Below are 19682 nucleotides of genomic sequence, written 5' to 3' on the forward strand. Positions count from 1 at the left end.
CAATGCTTCCAAGCATGCGTCGACTTGATTCTGAGCATGCATGGATTTTTAATCGATGGTTGTGCCTACTAATGATCGGTTTTGACCTATCGGTTAGGAATCCATCGGTTAAATTTAAAGCAAGTTGGCTTTTTTTTAACCGATGGTTAAATAACCTATGGGGCCCACATACGGTCGGTTTTGACCGATGAAAACGGTCCATCAGACCGTTGTCCTCTGTTTAACCTATCGTGTGTACGAGGCCTGACTCTCCGAGCCCCGGCTACTACTGGGGGGGGAGCGGAGGAAGATCACTCCGCCAGGGAAGGCAATGAGATAGGCAGGTGGCTGGCCAGGATTTGAGCCAAGGCAGAAGAACATGCGAGCGAAGCTGAATGGGCATGCGCCCGAAACTGAAGAAATATTCCCTCCGCTCCGACCAGCACATGATCATCAGAAAGGGGCACAGATAATGTGAAAAATACAACCCCCCTATGCTACAGTAGTATGCTAGTATGCAAGGTGGAGCGGGGGGGGGGGGTGTAATTCTAATGATTTTGGGCCAGATTCTCATAGAATGCGCGTTGGCGTAGTGTAAGCCATTTACACCACACCACCGCAACTTACTGGAGCAAGTGCCGTATTCTCCAAGCACTTGCTCAGTAATTTGCGGCGGCGTAGTGTAAATGGCCCGGCGTATGGCCGCGTATTTCAAAGGGGGCGGCTTGTATTCAAATTAAGCGCGCCCCCGCGCCGATTGAACTGCGCATGCGCCGGGCGGAAAAATAGCCCAGTGCGCATGCTCCAGCTCACAACGGAAAACGTCAATGACGCCGACGTGAGCGTCATTGACGTAAAGTCGTATTCGCGGACGACTTAGTAAAACGATGTAACCGACGGAAAAAGACGACGCTGACCCGACGCCATACTTAACATTGCATACGGCGGACTGGCGTAAGGTTACCCCTCATATAGCAGGGGTAACCTTACGCTTACGGAAACGATGTGAACGACGACGACGACGCGGCGCAAATTCGTCTGGGAATCGGTGTATCAGGCTCATTTGCATAGTTAAATGAGAACTGAACGTAAGCGCCACCTAGCGGCCAGCGTCGAATTACATCTAAGATCCGACAGTGTAAGTGACTTACACCTGTCGGATCTACGCCGTATCTATGCGAAAATGATTCTAGGAATCAGACGCATAGATACCCGGGGCCAAAAACAGAGATACGACGGTGTTTCCTGAGATACACCGTCGTAACTCTTCTGAGAATCTGGCCCTCTATTTTAATTCTGCACTGATTGGGCCAGATTCACAAAGAGATACGACGGTGTATCTACAGATACACCATCGTATCTCTGACGTAAACTGGTCCTATCTATGCGCCTGATTCATAGAATCAGTTACGCATAGATAGGGCTAGATCCGACAGTGTAACAATGTGTTACACTGTCGGATCTTTTTTTCAATTAAAAAATGGCGCCGGGGGCGTTCCCGCTGATTTACGATAAATAATATGTAAATCAGCGAGATACGCAAATTCACGAACGTACGCGGACCCGACACGGTCTTCTTACGACGTTTCCGTAGCGGCGTACCCATCATATACTTACCCCTGCTTTCATCAGGCGCAGCCAATGTTAAGTATAGCCGACGTTCCCGCGTCAAATTTAAATTTTTTAACGTCGTTTGCGTAAGTCGTTCTCGAATACGGACGGACGTCGTTTACGTAAGCGTCGCAACCACTGACGTCCTAGCGACGTCAGTGGGAGCAATGCACGCCGGGAAATTTCGCGGACGGCACCTGCGCATTTAAATCGGCGCGGGAACGCGCCTGATTTAAATAGTACACTCCCCTAGCCACGGAATTTGAATTCCGCTGGGGGATTTAGGATCCGCCGTCGCAAGTTTGGAGGTAAGTTGTTTGTGAATTATAACTGATAAACTACAGCGCTACTAAATCCAAAATACACCACACAATTAATAAATAAATGTAAAAAGCTGCAGTATGTGAAACAGGTTACCAACCAAACAACAAAATGTGAAAAATATAAACATATGCGCTAAAAACAACTAATTTATGTGATACCTTACTAAGATCAATCCAATTGTGATAATAATTCAAAACCCTGAATAGGGGATTAGTCGTGTTGCCACAGTGGGGTGAAGCACACAAAATATATATAGATCAGAAAAAAAAAAAAAAAAAAATTAGTGTATAGAAATTAATTAATAAATTAATACAGAGCTAATTAATTCAGAGCATCAAATAGTACTCAATCTCAGAATACCGTCCCTGTAGAGTAGATGGTAAAATAGGGTTAAACAATGTTGATTGCTCTATGGACATTACCCATGATTAAGTCACGTGGCAAGTGACGCAACGCGTGGGGGAGGAGTCTGCTGTACGAGATCTGTCGGAAGTTCCCGAGTGAGGACCTCTACACTTTTCGTTACTGAGTGGCTTGATTCAAAGAAGGGGAGAGCGTGAGTGGATCGGCGCATAGCATTGGCAGCGGTATTGTCGTGTCTGGCTGTATTACACTATTGTGTTTCCCTTTTTCTTACATGTCCCACACCTGTTGTGGTGTATTGAAGAGGGGGGCTGAAGCCTGTTTTTTGCACCATCGCTAATGACCAAGGCTGTGTCATTGGAGCTACTGAAGTGATTTGAAGCTGAGTATAAGATACCTGTTTCACAGAGCTGTTGTATCCAGTGACACTCTCACGCTGCTGCTAATCAACATTGTTTAACCCTATTTTACCATCTACTCTACAGGGACGGTATTCTGAGATTGAGTACTATTTGATGCTCTGAATTAATTAGCTCTGTATTAATTTATTAATTAATTTCTATACACTAATTTTTTTTTTTTTTTTTTTTTTTTTTCCTCATCTATATATATTTTGTGTGCTTCACCCCACTGTGGCAACACGACTAATCCCCTATTCAGGGTTTTGAATTATTATCACAATTGTTTGTGAATTAGCCACTTGCCTCCTAAACTTGCGGGAGCGGATCTTAATTCACGTAGAACGAGCGGATCTATAGATCCGCTGCGCTACGTGAATCTGGCCCATTGTCTTTGAAATTGCCCCTGCCTCCTATTAAATCCAATCTGGGGACAAAACCAGGGACAGACTTGGTCCGGGGACAGTGTCCTCAATCAGGGGACTGTCCCCTGAAACTGGGGATGTCTGGTCACCCTACTGTAAGAGACCTTCTGCCGACGCACATCTGTGTGCGCTGGTCGGCAAGCGGTTAACAATCTAGTGGATCAGTAGGATAGCTATACAGAGTCAGGCAGAATGTCCTCTGCGCACCAGACGAAAGGAACGTACATATTTTCCCTCCTACGTAGATGATTTCCAATGGTGATTATGTAGCTATGGTACATTTCATGCATAGTTAAGCCAATTGTGCATATTTATCAGGGCAGTCCCTGTGCAACTTTTCTGTACATTTCTCCCCGTGAGAGTCGGAATTCAGGAGGAAGCAGGAGAAGCACAGGCTATCATCTCAGAGCAGGTGTACACCACCTTGAAATAACAGACGAGCGGCGCGGTGATATAAACATGTCCTCGTTCTATCATGTCAGATAAAAGGGTGCAAAGAGATTTCACTTCCGAGAGATTCTGATAAACACACGCTGCTTTACTTCACAGAGGAAGAAATACACTAGGATGGAGCAAAGTGCAATAACCCCCGGCAATTAGTCATTATCTGCCGATTCTCTGCATGCTTTGAGACGGTGATAGGGGAATCTGGTTGCAATGGGTTACTGAATGCCGTCACCGCATGCACTACCTGGCGCTAACAATATGTATGTCCTAAAAGTGCAGCGCTAAATAAAATTATCATGTGCAAAATACCATACAGTGGAGCCTTGGATTACGAGCATAATCCGTTCTATTAGAATGCTTGCAATCCAAAGCACTCGCATATGAAAGCGAGTTTCCCCATAGAAGTCAATGGAAACGAAAATAATTAATTCCGCATTGACTTCAATGGCATGCAATACCGCATGTGACCAGAGGTGGAGGGCGCCTCAAAAAGGCCTGAGGACAGCTCGGCTTCAGCACCCCTCCCCCACCTCAAGCCAAACGCGGTACTGCACACCACTGTTTACATGCGTTTACATGCGGCCGCGTTTAGCTGCGGTAGTCATTCCCATAGCAACCCTTTTTATTTTTATGATTATGATGTGCTTCCTGTTTTTTTTTCTCACGCTGCTATCCGCAGTTGACAAAAAAGACTGTGATTACCTGCAGTTAAGTGCATATAGCTGCGCTACATGGCATCTGGACACATTCAATTCTATTTTTTCTATTCGCACCAAACCGCATGTAACAAAATTGCAGCTAAACGCCGTGTGTGAATGGAGCCATAGGAAAGCATTGTGTGCTTTTAGCTGCGGTAGAAAACTAGAAAATCCGCAGCTAAAAGCACCATTCTATCCGTCCTTGTGAAAGGGGCCTAATTCGTTCCACATTGACTTGTATTGTATGCATTACCACATGTGGCCAGAGGTGGGGGGGGCGCCAGAGAGACCGATGCATTTGTAAACTCTCGGAATGGCTCAGAAACAGAGTATTTCCAAGTGTTTCCGAATATTTACGAGCGTATCCGAATGTCACCAGCGCCCCCGCACCTCTGGGACACATGTTAGGAAAAGTATGTGTCAGGTCACCCGTAGCCAGATGACAAGTGCACCCCGTAGGGGTCAGGGATGCACCACAGGGTGGTGAATCCTATGGCCGACTGCTGCTAGCAGAGACGAAGCGTGAACCTAAGGTCACCCAGGGCGCGGAGTCTAAGACCCAGTTTTGTATTCACCAGAGCCCTTGGTGGTAGGGATGGTCTTGGCCGCAACTGGGTCCAGGTCGCGTTCCCGGGATTCCTGAAGTCACACTCCGCAGGGAGAAGGGGGAGGCAGCCAGCAGGACAAACAGTGGTGATGGACAGGCCGAGGTCAGGGCAACAGGCAGACAATGATAACCGTGGAACATGCAAATAGTCAGGGGCACAGGCAGACAGGGAAGTCGGGGACAAGCCAAAACGGTACACGGAAGATGATCGTAGCACTCTGCAACCAGGAACTAGCAAAACACTGCAGACAGGAAGTAAGCATAGGAACACTGTTGAACAGCACTGCAGACCTGTAGAGCAACGGTTAATATAGGCTTCCTGGGATGGACTAGGGTGGAGCCATACAGGAAGAGGAAGTGATAAAAAGGGGAACCAGAGCAGGATCTGCCTCTAATGAACACATGGAGATCAGGTAGGCAGACAGGCTTGATGCATATTCATGACAGTATGTAGGCATAGGACACACCCCCTTAAAGGCGAATTATACAAAAACAAATGATTAAAGCGGAGTTCCACCTGTTTTTTTTTAGTTTATTAAAAGTCAGCAGCTACAAAAAGCATAGCTTTACGGCCGGGCACGCATTGCGCATGCGTGAGTCGCGCTGCGCACTGCCACTGGCCAGCCAATCTTCTGGGACCTGTGTTGTGTCCCAAAAGATCGATGGCAGGGAGGGGCCGCCTAGGTGGAGAGGAGGAGTCGCCTAGGCGGCCGAGGACAGGAAGGAGGAAGTGGGACAGGAAGTCCCACTAAAAAGAGGACACACACCCCCCCCCCCCCCGCCGGCAAAAAAAATGATATGCCAAATGTGGCATGTAAGGGGCGAGGAGTGCATAAAGCGGAAGTTCCACTTTTAGGTAGAACTCCACTTTAAATAAACCCATAAGTGCTTTTTTTTTTACCACTACTATTCCTTTATACTGGATTTTGAAATTTATAAATGCAGCAATTTAGAAATTGGATAGAAGGTTTAGCACTGAGAAACACTTTTTGAAAGACAAAAAGTGCATTTTATATACAATTATATAGATCAGACCAAAATGAGGAACAAATGAGGAGGAAAGAGGGACAGAGGGACTTTGTTCCAAATCAGGGACAGTCACCGGGCCACACAGGGTGATTAGGGTGTGCCCAGGCACACCTGGCAAACCCTGTGTGCACGCCTATGGTTGCATTTATGTAGCCCAGGCATGTCCAAAGTCCGGCCCGCGGGCCAATTGCGGCCCCCCTGGTGATTTAATAAGGCCCTCCTGGGGATTTGGATATATATATTGTTTGTGGCCCCCAGGGCCAAAAAAGATATATACTCTATTTATCGGCGCTGTCTCAGAGGGGACAGGGAGGTGTGCGGGACGAGCACCATCAGATTACATGAAGAGAATCACCTGTTTACTCAGCGGCGTCTGTAATAGGAAGTTAATTTTCCTGGGATGCCATTGGATGACTGTTCTGTCTATCATAGGAGGCGGGACTTTGCATTAAAGAGGTAACCGAGTAAACAAGAAATTCTCCTGTTTGTAATCTGTCAGCACTCACGCCCCCCCTCCCTGTCTCCTCCGAGGCTGCAGATGGGCATCAATCAGGCTGCATTCATGGCAATGGTGAGGCTGCATTCATGGCAATGGTAAGCCTGTGCGTGTTATACACCGATAAATACGGTATATCCTAATAACATGCCCAAGCTTATCTCTTCACCACACACAGACACAAAGGCAAGAGAATTCTTGTTGGGCAGTGTATTAGTTGCTCGGACGAACGCACTTAGACCGAATTTTAATGGTTCAAAGAATGTCAGGCAAAATGGTCGGCCCTCACGCATGTTCACTTTATCAAATCTGGCCCTCTTTGAAAAAAGTTTGGACACCCCTGATGTAGCCGCTCTGGGTTAAGGCCTACCTGCTAAGAGGGTAACTAAGAGGTTTACCCCTTGGGTTTTTTACCCCCCTCATGACCAGTACATTTTCTGCTATTCAGCGCTGTTCTACTTTAACTGGCAATCGTTCAGTCATGCAATAATGATAATAATTTTTTTCACACAGATAGAGAGTTTTCTTTTGGTGGTATTTGATCACCACTGGGTTTTACATTTGTTGTGATATAAATGAAAAAAGACCAAAACTTTGGAAAAAAAATTTTTTTTCTACTTTCTGTCATTAACCACCTCAATACAGGGCACTTTCACCCCTTCCTGCCCAAGCCATTTTTTTGCGATACATCACTGCGACGCTGTACCCAAAGAAAATTTACGTCCTTTTCCCCCAACAAATAGAGCTTTTGTTTGGTGGTATTTGATCCCCTCTGCGGTTTTTATTTTTTGCGCTATAAACAAAAGAGTGAGGCCTCGTACAGACGAGCGGACCTGTCCGATGAAAACGCTCCGCGGACCGTTTTCATCGGACATGTCTGCTAGCTGATTTTGGTCTGATGGTTGTACACACCATCAAACCAAAATCCCCGCGGACAGACGACGCGGTGACGTGGCAGCGACGATGACGCAGCGACGTGCGCGAACCCGGAAGTTCAATGCTTCCACGCATGCGTCGAATCACTTCGACGTCATGCGCGGGTTCTCGGGCCAGCGGACATGTCCGATGAGTCGTACTGACAATTGGACAGGTCCGGCGGACAGGCTTCCAGCGGACATGTTTCTTAGCATGCTAAGAAACATTTGTCCGCTGGAAACCTGTTCGGTCGGCTGGAAAATTGTCCGGTCGGCCGTACACACGACCGAACATGTCTGCTGAAACTGGTCCGACGGACCAGTTTCAGCGGACATGTTGGGTCGTGTGTACGAGGCCTCACACGTTTGAAAAAAACACAATATTTTTCACTTTTTGCTGTAATAAATATCCCAATTTTTTTTAAAAACTAATTTTTTCCTCAGTTTAGGCCGATACGTATTCTGCTACATATTTTTGGTAAAAAAAATCGGAATAAGCGTATAGTGATTGGTTTGCACAAAAGTTATAGCGTCTACAAAATAGGGGATTTATAGCATTTTTATTATAATTTTTTTTACTAGTAATGGAAGCGATCTGTGATTTTTATCGTGACTGCGATATTGCGGCGGACACATCGGACACTTTTGACACTATTGTGGGGCCATTCACATTTATATAGCGATCAGTGCTATAAAAATGCATTAATTACTGTATAAATGTGACTGGCAGGGAAGGGGTTAACCACTAGGGGGCGATCAAGGGGGTTAAATATGTCTCCTAGGGAGTGATTCTAACTGTAGGGGGAGGGGACTCACAATGGGAGGAGACCAATCGTTGTTCCTCTGTACAAGGAGCACACCATCGGTCTCCTCTCACCTGACAGGATGTGGATCTGTGTGTTTTAACACACAGATCCACGGTCCTGCTCCGTTACTGGGCAATCGCGGGTGCCCGGCTGACATCGTGGCCGTCGGGCACGCGCATCGGGTTCCCAGTGATGCGACGGAAGCGCCCCCTAGTGGTCCGGGAAGGCGAGCAAGTCATAATGACGCCCGCCCAGAACAAGAGCTGCACCGTCCGGCGGTGGGCAAGCGGTTAAACATATCCAATAAAATCTAATTTCAGCTTAAATTGAGGCCAAAATTATTTTTTTTGTCACAATTTTTTGGACAATAAATAATAATAATAATAATACTGAAGCAACTTTCCAGGAAGTAAAAATTGTTTTCTCAGCAAACCCCTCCCTCCCACAGAGCTGATTCCTCTTTGATTGGCCATTGGCAAAGTCCCCTGTCCTGGAGGCGACTTCAAGTCGCTCCAAGTCGCGCTGTGGTTCACGTTCAAGTCGCGCCGAGCTCACCTCGCAAAGTTGCGCACAAAGTCGTGTTGCCCCTGTGTGAGCCAGCTCTTAGGGTCCATGCACATTAGGCAGCAAAAGAAAGCAGAATAAAACACACAAAAGCAGCATGGCACACTTAGGCGTGTTTGCGTTTTATGAGCGTTTTCCCCCAAAGCACTAGAAAAAAATTTTACACAATGCTTGACATGCCTAGACACCATGTTTAGGCGCGTCATGCGTTTTTTCTGTCTAAAAGTTGCTCTCAAAAGACATTTGTCCAAATGCACATGGACACATAGGCTAACATAGAGTTGCTTCTACAGGCTGGAAGAAAAACCGCCAAACGCCTGTAAACATTTTGTATGTCCAGTGTGCATGAGACATAATTGCCAATGGCAACCCCACGCATCAGAAAACACGGCATGTTTCAGGTGCACAAAACTGCCGTGGGGCAAAAAGGGTCAGAGACGTCATAGCAACCAATCCCCTATCACCTCTCTATTGTGTACAGCGCAGTAACCCATAGCAACCAATCCCCTATCACCTCTCTATTGTGCACAGCACAGTAACCCATAACAACCAATCCCTTATCACTCCCCCTCTATTGTGCACAGCGCAGTAGCCCATAGAAACCAATCCCCCATCACTTTGCTATTACCATAGGCGTGCGCAGCCTATTGCATTAGGGCGTGCACCCCAAAGCTCAAACATATTTGCATGTGTCTGCATGTGCATATATAGTATACTGATGGTGTCAGCAGAGCAGTGGACAGTGTCAGAAGTTTTTATTTTTATTATATTTTATTATTTTAGGAGCCACATTAGGGACTTTGGTGAAATATCAGGGGTCTATTTCTGTGCTGCACGTTTAATGCAGTATATTTCTGTGCGTTACTGCATGTTTTACACATTATATTTCTGTGCATTACTGCATGTTTAACGTTGTATATTTCAGTGTGTTATGTGCTATTTAATGCTGTATTTTTCTGTGCATTAGTGCACATTTAACGCCGTATATTTTGGTGCAATATGCACCACACAGGATTGCTAGGGTGTGCCCAGGCACACCTGGCACACCCTGTGCGCACACCTATGGCCATTACGCACAGTGTCATAACCTGTAGCAACCAATCTCTCGTCACCTCTCTATTCCCATAGCAACCAATCACCTTTCTATTGTGCATAGTGCAGCAATCCATAACAACCAATCCCTTATCACCCCCTTCATTGTGCACAGTGCAGTAACAGATAGCAAACCAATCCTAATCACCCTTCTATTGAACACAGTGCAGTATTCTATAGCAACCAATCGCCCATCGACTCTCTACTGCGCACAGTGCAGCAATTCATAGCAGCCAATCCCCATCACCTCTCTATCGTGCACAGTGCAGTCGCCCATAGCAACTAACCTCCTATCACCCCCCCCCTCTATTGCGCACAGTTTAGTATTCAAAGGCAACTATTTTCTCACCCCCTCTCTATTGTGCACAGTGCAGCAATCCATAACAACCAATCCCCCATCACCTCTCTTTTGTGCAAAGTGCCATAACCCATAGCAACCATTCTCTTACCCCCCCCCCCCCCCATTGTGCACAGTGCAGTAAACCAATACCAGCCTATCCCCCATTGACTCTCTTCTGTTCATAGTGCAGCAATCCATGGCAACCAATCCCCATCACCTCTCTATTGTGCAGTGCAGTAGTCCATAGCAACCAATCCCCCCCCCATTGTGCACAGTGAAGTAATCCATAGCAACAAATCCTTCATCACTTTGCTATTGTGCACAGTGCCATAACCCATAGCAGCCAATCCCCATCACGTCTCTATTGTGCACAGTGCAGTAATCCATAGAAACCAATCCTTCATCATGTTGCTACTGTGGACAGTGCAGTAACCCATAGCAACCAATCCCCATCACTTCTCTATTGTGCACAGTGCCATAACCCATAGCAGCCAATCCCCATCACGTCTCTATTGTGCACAGTGCAGTTACCCATAGCAACCAATCCCCATCACCTCTCTATTGTGCACAGTGCAGTAACCCATAGCAACCAATCTCCATCACTTCTCCATTGTGCACAGTGCAGTAACCCATAGCAACCAATCCCCATCACTTCTCCATTGTGCACAGTGCAGTAACCCATAGCAACCATTCCACATAACTTCTCTATTGTGCATAATGCAGTAACTCATAGCAACCTATCCATCATCCCCTCTCTACTGTGCACAGTGCAGTAACCCATAGCAACCAATTCATCACCCCCTCTCTACTGTGCACAGTGCAGTAACCCATAGCAACCAATTCATCATTCCCTCTCTACTGTGCACAGTGCAGTAACCCATAGCAACCAATCCCCATCACTTTTCTACTGTGCACAGTGCAGTAACCCATAGAAACCAATCCCCATCACTTCTCTATTGTGCACAGTGCAGTAACCCATAGCAACCAATCCCCATCCCCTCTGTAATGTGCACAGTGCAGTAACCCATAGCAACCAATCCCCCATCCCCTGGATGATGCCAGCTGTGGTTGCTAGGGGTAACTGCTGATCTCAGAGGGGTCCTCTCCTCCACCTTCATAGCAGAGAGGAGAGAGAGAATGGTGAGGAGGAAATGAGAAGGGAAGAATGAAGAAGGGAGGTGGAGGAGGAGGAGAGGGAAGCAGAGAGCTGACAAGGAGGACACAACCAGTGAGCGGCGCCCAGCTGCACAGAAAAGGGAAAGCATCGCATGAGAAATTGTTCTACACAAAGCAGGCAGCAGAGAAGGTGCATCACCTCTCCTCCAGTCTCATCACACACAGAGGGTGTAGGGGGGGATAGACATGGACATTGCTTCTAACTGAACCCCTGCCTGGGATTTCTCCACCTGGATCTAAGGATTGTCACACTACAAGGGAATGCTGGACAGCTCCTCCAGGACACAACCAGCAAACTCCTTATGTCAGATCACAGCACTGGGCTAGAGGATGCTAGCAGACAAGGAGCTCCTATGGCAGACAAGGTAAGGCTGGGGAGAGAGGGGGGAAATACCTCCCATCTGATAGATTGCCAGCCTCATACTTTTCTACAGAGGTCCCTGAGCAGAGCTGGTGGTACCTGGGGGACCAGCTGAGATTGCATGTGGTCTACAGGCACAGGAAGTTCATTCCTGTAATAGAAGTGTGCAATCAGCACAGGGGATCAATCAGGAGATAAGCAGCAATAGGTGGGGAGCTACAAGTCCCAGCATGCTCTGGTAGTACTGTGTTTGCAGTGTGGTTAGAAGTGTGTTATCAGCACAGGGGGTCATGTTATAGATAAGAAGCAACACTAGAAGTACTACAAGTCCCAGCATGCTCTGGTAATACTGTGTTTGCAGTGTGGTTAGAAGTGTGCAATCAACACAGGGGGTCATGTTATAGATAAGAAGCAACACTAGAAGGACTACAAATCCCAGCATGCTCTGGTAGTACTGTGTTTGCAGTGTGGTTAGAAGTGTGCAATCAACACAGGGGGTCATGTTAGAGGTAATAATCAACAGTAGAGGGGCTACAAGTCCCAGCATGCTCTGGTAGTACTGTGCTTTCAGTGTAGTTAGAAGTGTGTTATCAGCACAGGGGGTCATGTTATAGATAAGAAGCAACACTAGAAGGACTACAAGTCCCAGCATGCTCGGGTAGTACTGTGTTTTCAGTGTGGTTAGAAGTGTGTTATCAGCACAGGGGGTCATGTTATAGATAAGAAGCAACACTAGAAGGACTACAAGTCCCAGCATGCTCGGGTAGTACTGTGTTTTCAGTGTGGTTAGAAGTGTGTTATCAGCACAGGGGGTCATGTTATAGATAAGAAGCAACACTAGAAGGACTACAAGTCCCAGCATGCTCGGGTAGTACTGTGTTTTCAGTGTGGTTAGAAGTGTGTTATCAGCACAGGGGGTCATGTTATAGATAAGAAGCAACACTAGAAGGACTACAAGTCCCAGCATGCTCTGGTAGTACTGTGTTTTCAGTGTAGTTAGAAGTGTGTTATTAGCACAGGGGGTCATGTTATAGATAGGAAGCGACAATAGAAGGACTACAAGTCCCAGCATGCTCTGGTAGTACTGTGTGTTCAGTGTGGTTAGAAGTGTTCAATCAGCACAGGGGGTCATGTTATAGATAGGAAGCAACAATAGGACTACAAGTCCCAGCATGCTCTGGTAGTACTGTGTTTTCAGTGTGGTTAGAAGTGTGCAATCAGCACAGGGGGTCATGTTAGAGGTGAGAATAATCAAACGAGGGGCTACAAGTCCCAGTATTCTCTGGTGGTACTGTGTTTGCAGTGTGGTTTGAGGTGTGTAATCAGCACAGGGGGTCAATAATGATATAGATCAGAGATAAGCAGGAATAGGGGAGAGCTACAAGTCCCAGCATGCTCTGATAGTACTATGTGTGAACTATGGTTAGAAGTGTATAATCAGCACAGGGGGTCCTCTTATAGATAAGAATCCAGCAACAGAAGGGGGGCTACAAGTGCCAGCATGCTGCGGTAGTACTATGTTTACAATGTGGTTAGAAGTGTGTAATCAGCACAGGGGATCAATGATGATATAGATTAGAGATAAGCGACAATGGGTGCAACTTGCATGGAGAGCTACAAGTCCCAGCATTATCTGGTGGTACAGCGTTTGCACAATCAGATCAAGGGATGTTATAGGTCAGGAGCAAGCAACATTCATTATTTCAAGCCTGGGGGCTACAAGTCTCAGCATGCTCTGGTAGTACTATGATTGCATTGTGGTTAGAAGTGTGCAAACAGGATCCGTTTTGTTATAGATCAAAAGCAAGCAGCATTGGGTGCAACTTGCATGGGGAGCTACAAGTCCCAGCGTGCTCAGGTAGTACCTGTATTGCAAGTTTACAATCAGCACAAGGGATCAATGATGCTATAGATACGAATCAAGCAACACTAAGTACTGTTAGCTCGGGGAGCTACAAGTCCCAGCATGCTCATGGCAGCTGCATAAGCAAGCAGGGTGCCTACGCTGTAATTTTACCAGGCGCTAAATGCATGTTGGCTGGTGCACCTGCGCTGTGTGGGGGATCCGGGAGGTCTTGTAGGCATTTGTACTTCAGTCGTGGCAGAGCTTGAGTTATGAGCAAGTTCGTGAATGTCATCCTGAGTGCTGCTGTCTGTGATTGCAACTTATCACTGAGCATTAAGTGAAATGATGTCACATTGTCGGCGCAGAATAGGCAATCAATTTATCTTATCTTGCAGGGAGTGTTAGTAAAGCATAGTTAGAGATGGTCATGCCAGAGCACTTGTGTATGAAGAGTATTAACAGGTGTGTCTGCATTCAACAGGGCTGACAATGACTGTAGCATCACCTGCAAGATAATTCGAGTAATTACAGTAGCCATTGCTAACCCATGTGCCTTTGGCAAACCAAAATCTGGTATCTGTCGGTTACAGCTGTGCTCAAAATAATATTTTAATGGATAAGCTGGAATTACAGTATTTTATACATGCGTATTTACTTATTAAGTCTATGCAAAAGATAATTATGATGTGTAATATACCCAACAGCAACTAGTCAGTGATGACCTCCTAGCGTACTACAATAAACTTAATTCTGATTGGTGACTTTGAGTTTTTGCACGTTACCACTAAGCATTTCTCTTGCATGACCATACAAGGTATACACAATCAATAGATTTAAATAAGGCAAGCCTTGCTCAACCTTTTTAGCAAGAAGGAACCCCTGAAACAGTTTTCAGGTCTCCAAACCTCCATTAAGATGATTATACCTACAGCTCATGGTACGTTAGCTTGAGCAGTAGGTCGTAGAGAGTTTTAAGTAGAGGAAAAACTAAATGGGATCATTTGACAATCAAGTAAATGAACAAATAATACAGAGAAGGAGCCCAGGACTTAGTTTTCGGGTCTCGGAAGCCCTGCTTAAATGATTAGACCTACAGCTTATGGTACGTTAACTTGATCAGTAGGTTGTAGAGAGTTTTTCGTAGAAGAATGAGTAATAATGAGTAATAAGGATTTACTCAGCAATCAACTACAAGGTATACACAATCAATAGATTTAAATAAGGCAAGCCTTTCTCAACCTGTTTAGCAAGAAGGAACCCCTGAAACAGTTTTCAGGTCTCCAAACCTCCATTAAGATGATTATACCTACATCTTATGGTACGTTAACTTGATCAGTAGGTTGTAGAGAGTTTTAAGTAGAAGAAAACCGTAATGGGATCATTTGACAATCAAGTAATTAAACAAATAATACCAAGAAGGAGCCCATGAAATACTTTTTAAGTCTCAGAAACCCTGCTTAAATGATTAGACCTACAGCTTATGGTACAGTAACATGATCAGTAGGCTGTAGAGAGTTTTTCGTAGAAGAATGAGTAATAAGGATTTACTCAGCAATCAACTAATTCAACCAATAATACCAAGGCGGAACCCCTAAAATAAAATCAAGGCGGAACCCATGAAATAGTTTTAGGTCTTAGAACTCCAACTAAAATGATTGAACCTACAGTTCAGGGTACAGTAACATGATCAGTAGGCTGTAGAGAGTTTTTAGTAGAAGAATAAGCCTTAAGAATTTGCTCAACAATTTAAAAAATTCAACCAATAATAGCAAGGCAGAACCCCAAAATATGTTTTAGGTCTTTAAACCCCTACCAAAAATATTACACCTATACATGATACATTAGTGTAATCAGTAGGTTGTAAAGAGTTTTAAATAGATTAGTAAGGAATGGAGTTTTTTTTTTTAATAATCAAGACATTTGACAATCAAGTAATTAAACAAATAATACCAAGAAGGAGCCCATGAAATACTTTTTAAGTCTCAGAAACCCTGCTTAAATGATTAGACCTACAGCTTATGGTACAGTAACATGATCAGTAGGCTTCAGAGAGTTTTTCGTAGAAGAATGAGTAATAAGGATTTACTCAGCAATCAACTAATTCAACCAATAATACCAAGGCGGAACCCCTAGAATAAAATCAAGGAGGAACCCATGAAATAGTTTTAGGTCTTAGAACTCCAACTAAAATTATTGAACCTACAGCTCAGGGTACAGTAACATGATCAGTAGGCTGTAGAGAGTTTTTATTAGAAGAATAAGCATTAAGAATTTGCTCAACAATTTAAGAAATTCAACCAATAGTAAGGCAGAACCCCAAAATATATTTCAGGTGTTTAAACCCCTACCAAAAATCTTAGACCTATACATGATACATTAGTGTAATCACCAGTAGGTTGTAAAAAGTTTTAAATAGATTAGTAAGGAATGGAGTTTTTTTTTTTAATAATCAAGATATTGAACAAATAAAACGAAGAAGGAACCCATTAAGTAGTTTTTGGTCTTAGAACTCCAACTAAAACGATTGGACCTTCAGTTCATGGTACAATAGCATGATCAGTAGGCTGTAGAGTTTTTAGTAGAAGAATAGGCATTAAGAATTTGCTCAACAATTAAGAAATTCAACCAATAATAGCAAGGCAGAACCCCAAAATATGTTTCAGGTGTTTAAACCCCCTACCAAAATTATTAGACCTATACATGGTACATTAGCGTAATCAGTAGGTTGTAGTTTTAAATAGATTAGTAAGGAATAGAGTTTTACAATAATCAAGACATTGAACAAATAAAACCAAGGAGAAACCCATGAAATAGTTTTAGGTCTTAGAACCCCAACTAAAATGATTGAACCTACAGCTAATGGTACAGTAACATGATCAGTAGGCTGTAGAGAGTTTTTAGTAGAAGAATAGGCATTAAGGATTTGCTCAACAATCAAGTATTTCAACCATTAATTGCAAGGAGGAACCCCCAAAATAGTTTTCAGGTCTTTAAAACACGACCAAAATTATTAGACCTATACATGGTACATTAGCATAATCAGTAGGTTGTAAAGAGTTTTAAATAGATGACTAAGGAATGGAGTTTACTTAATAATTTAGACATTGAACAAATAAAACCAAGGAGGAACCCATGAAATAGTTTTTGGTCTCAGAACCCCAAATAAAATTATTGGACCTCCAGTTCATGGTACAGTAACATGATCAGTAGGCTGTAGAGAGTTTTTAGTAGAAGAATAGGCATTAAGGATTTGCTCAACAATCAAGTATTTCAACCATTAATTGCAAGGAGGAACCCCCAAAATAGTTTTCAGGTCTTTAAACCACGACCAAAATTATTAGACCTATACATGGTACATTAGCGTAATCAGTAGGTTGTAAAGAGTTTTAAATAGATTTGACTAAGGAATGGAGTTTACTTAATAATTTAGACATTGAACAAATAAAACCAAGGAGGAACCCATGAAATAGTTTTTGGTCTCAGAACCCCAAATAAAATTATTGGACCTCCAGTTCATGGTACAATAGCATGATCAGTAGGTTGTAGAGAGTTTTTAGTAGAAGAATAGGCATTAAGACAATCGAGTAATTCAACCGTTAGTAGCAAGGAGGAACCCCCAAAATAGTTTTCAGGTCTTTAAGCCCCTACTAAAATTATCGGACCTATATATGGTACATTAGCGTAATCAGTAGGTTGTAAAGAGTTTTAAATAGATTAGTAAGGAATGGAGTTTTTTTTTAATAATCAAGACATTGAATGAATAAAACCAAGGAGAAACCCATGAAATAGTTTTTGGTCTTAGAACCCCAACTAAAATTATTGCATCTACAGTTCATGGTACAATAGCATGATGAGTAGGCTGTAGAGAGTTGTTAGTAGAAGAATAGGCATTAAGACAATCGAGTACAGTAAAACCTTGGTTTGAGAGTAACTTGGTTTGAGAGCGTTTTGCAAGACAAGCAACATTTTTAAATAAAAGTGTTGTCTTGATATACAAGTAGCGTAGTGTCACAGCTGAGTAAAAAAAAGACGAGAGGCGCCTCTAAGTGTGGCAATATGGTTACATTTAATGAAGGTACAACATTTAGAAACATATTGCTACACTTAGAGGCACATCTCTTCTCTTTTATACTCTGTAGCTCCTGCTGGATTTTGCTTCTAATCCCCTTGTGGAAGTTTCCATTTGTGGATGGACATTTTATGGTTACACAACATATCACATGGCTATAATCTTTTAATATGGACTATAAACTGAAGGACCTATGAATAAATGGTTGTAAAACGAATCATTTGATTTTCCATTATTTCTTATGGGGTATTCTTTTTTGATTTACAAGTGCTTTGGATTACAAGCATGTTTCTGGAACTAATTATGCTCGCAATCCAAGGTTTTACTGTAATTCAACCAATAATAGGTCTTTAAACCCCTACCAAAATGATTAGACCTATACAGTACATTGTACATTAGCATAATCAGTAGGTTGTAAAGAGTTTTAAATAGATGACTAAGGAATGGAGTTTACTTAATAACCAAGACCTTAAACAAATAATACTAAGGAGGAACCCATGAAATAGTTTCAGGTCTTGGAACCCCAACTAAAATGATTGGACCTACAGGACATGGTACGGTATCATACTCAGTAGACTGTACAACGTTTTAAGTAGAAGAAAAAGCAATACAGATTTGATCAATATTCAAGTAATTCAACCAATAATAGCAAGGAGGAACCCCCAGAATAGTTTTCAGGTCTTTGAACACCTACTAAAATGATTAGCCCTATACATGATACATTAGTGAAATCAGTAGGTTGTAAAGAGTTTAAAATAGATGACTACCGGTAATGCCTTGTACACACGATTGTAATTTCCGATAGAAAAAGTCTGATGGAATTTTTTCATTGCATATTTTGACCGTGTGTTTGCCCCATCTGAGTTTTTCTATCGGAAATTCCAACGGACTTAGAAAGAGAACATGAAAAAAAATATATCGGAAATTCCATTCGTCTGTATGGAACTCCGACGGAGAAAAAACATGCATGAACAGAATCAAGTCGATGCAAGCATTGAACTTAATTTTTCTTGGCTTGTCGTAGTGTTGTACGTCACCGCGTTTTGGACGGTCGGAATTTGGTGTGACAGTGTGTATGCAAGACAGCTTAAACGGAATTCCATCAGAAAAATCTGTCAGAGTTTATCCCAAAGGAAATTCTAATCGTGTGTATGGGGCATAAGGAATGGGGTTTACCTAATAATCAAGACATTAAAGAAATAATACCAAGGAGGAACCCATGAAATAGTTTTAGGTCTTGGAACCCCAACTAAAATGACTGTGGACCTACATACAGCTCTTGGTACATTCGTGTGACCAGTAGATTGTAAATGGCTAAATAAAAGAACTGAATTTACTTAAAAATCAGTAAATTGAACAAATATTAAAAATGGGCAGACAAAATACAGAAATCACCCCTCACATTAGTGGTCAGTGTAGGCAGTAGATCAATGTTCTCAAAGAACCCCAAGCAACCTCTGCAGCAGGATTTCCCAACCAGAGTTTCATGGAACCCTGGGGGTCCCTCCAGAGGATGCTAGGGGTTTCTTGAGCAATGAACAATTCTGCCTCTTAGGTAGGTTCCTACTGACACCATGGTCTTTTTAGCAACCTGTAAGAAGGTAATTCTTCCCAATGACCACAAGTGTGAAGCCTCGTACACACGACCGAGGAACTCGACGGGCGAAACACATCGTTTTCCTCGTCGAGTTCCTTGTTAGGCTGTCGAGGAACTCGACAAGGCAAGTTTCTCCTTTCCCGTTGAGGAAATAGAGAACATGCTCTCTTTTTGGCTCGTCGAGTTTCTCGACAGTTTCCTCAACGAAAATGTGCACACGACCTGTTTCCTCGGCAAAAAAATATCTCCCAGCAAGTTTCTTGCTGGTTTTTGCCAAGAAACTTGGTCGTGTGTACGAGGCTTAAGAAGTATACTTCACACTGACCATCAAATGCATCATGAGTTTTAGATAAGAATTTGCTCGGGTTCCCTGAGACCAGAAAGATATTTCAAGGGTTGCTCTTTGTTGAGAAGGTTGAGAAAAGCTACTCTGGAGGAACCCCAGGGTAGCACAGAACCCTGGTCGAGAAAGGCTGAACTAAGAGGAAGGTACTGATATCAAACACAACTTTTGCCTATGATGCAAATGATGAGTCAAAT

General features: G+C 43.6%; 1 protein-coding gene across 1 annotated transcript in view; it reads left to right on the forward strand.

The window, feature by feature from the left end:
• Positions 1 to 11313: 11313 nt before the first annotated feature.
• The window catches only part of CNTN5 (contactin 5), a 2004044-nt gene continuing 1995675 nt past the window's right edge, over positions 11314 to 19682 (forward strand). The window contains exon 1 of the mRNA XM_040340187.1: positions 11314 to 11634. The gene's annotated coding sequence lies outside the window, so the exon portion shown is untranslated. The remainder of the gene's footprint in view (positions 11635 to 19682) is intronic.

Source organism: Rana temporaria, chromosome 2, assembly GCF_905171775.1.
Source record: "Rana temporaria chromosome 2, aRanTem1.1, whole genome shotgun sequence".
Lineage (NCBI taxonomy): Eukaryota > Metazoa > Chordata > Amphibia > Anura > Ranidae > Rana > Rana temporaria.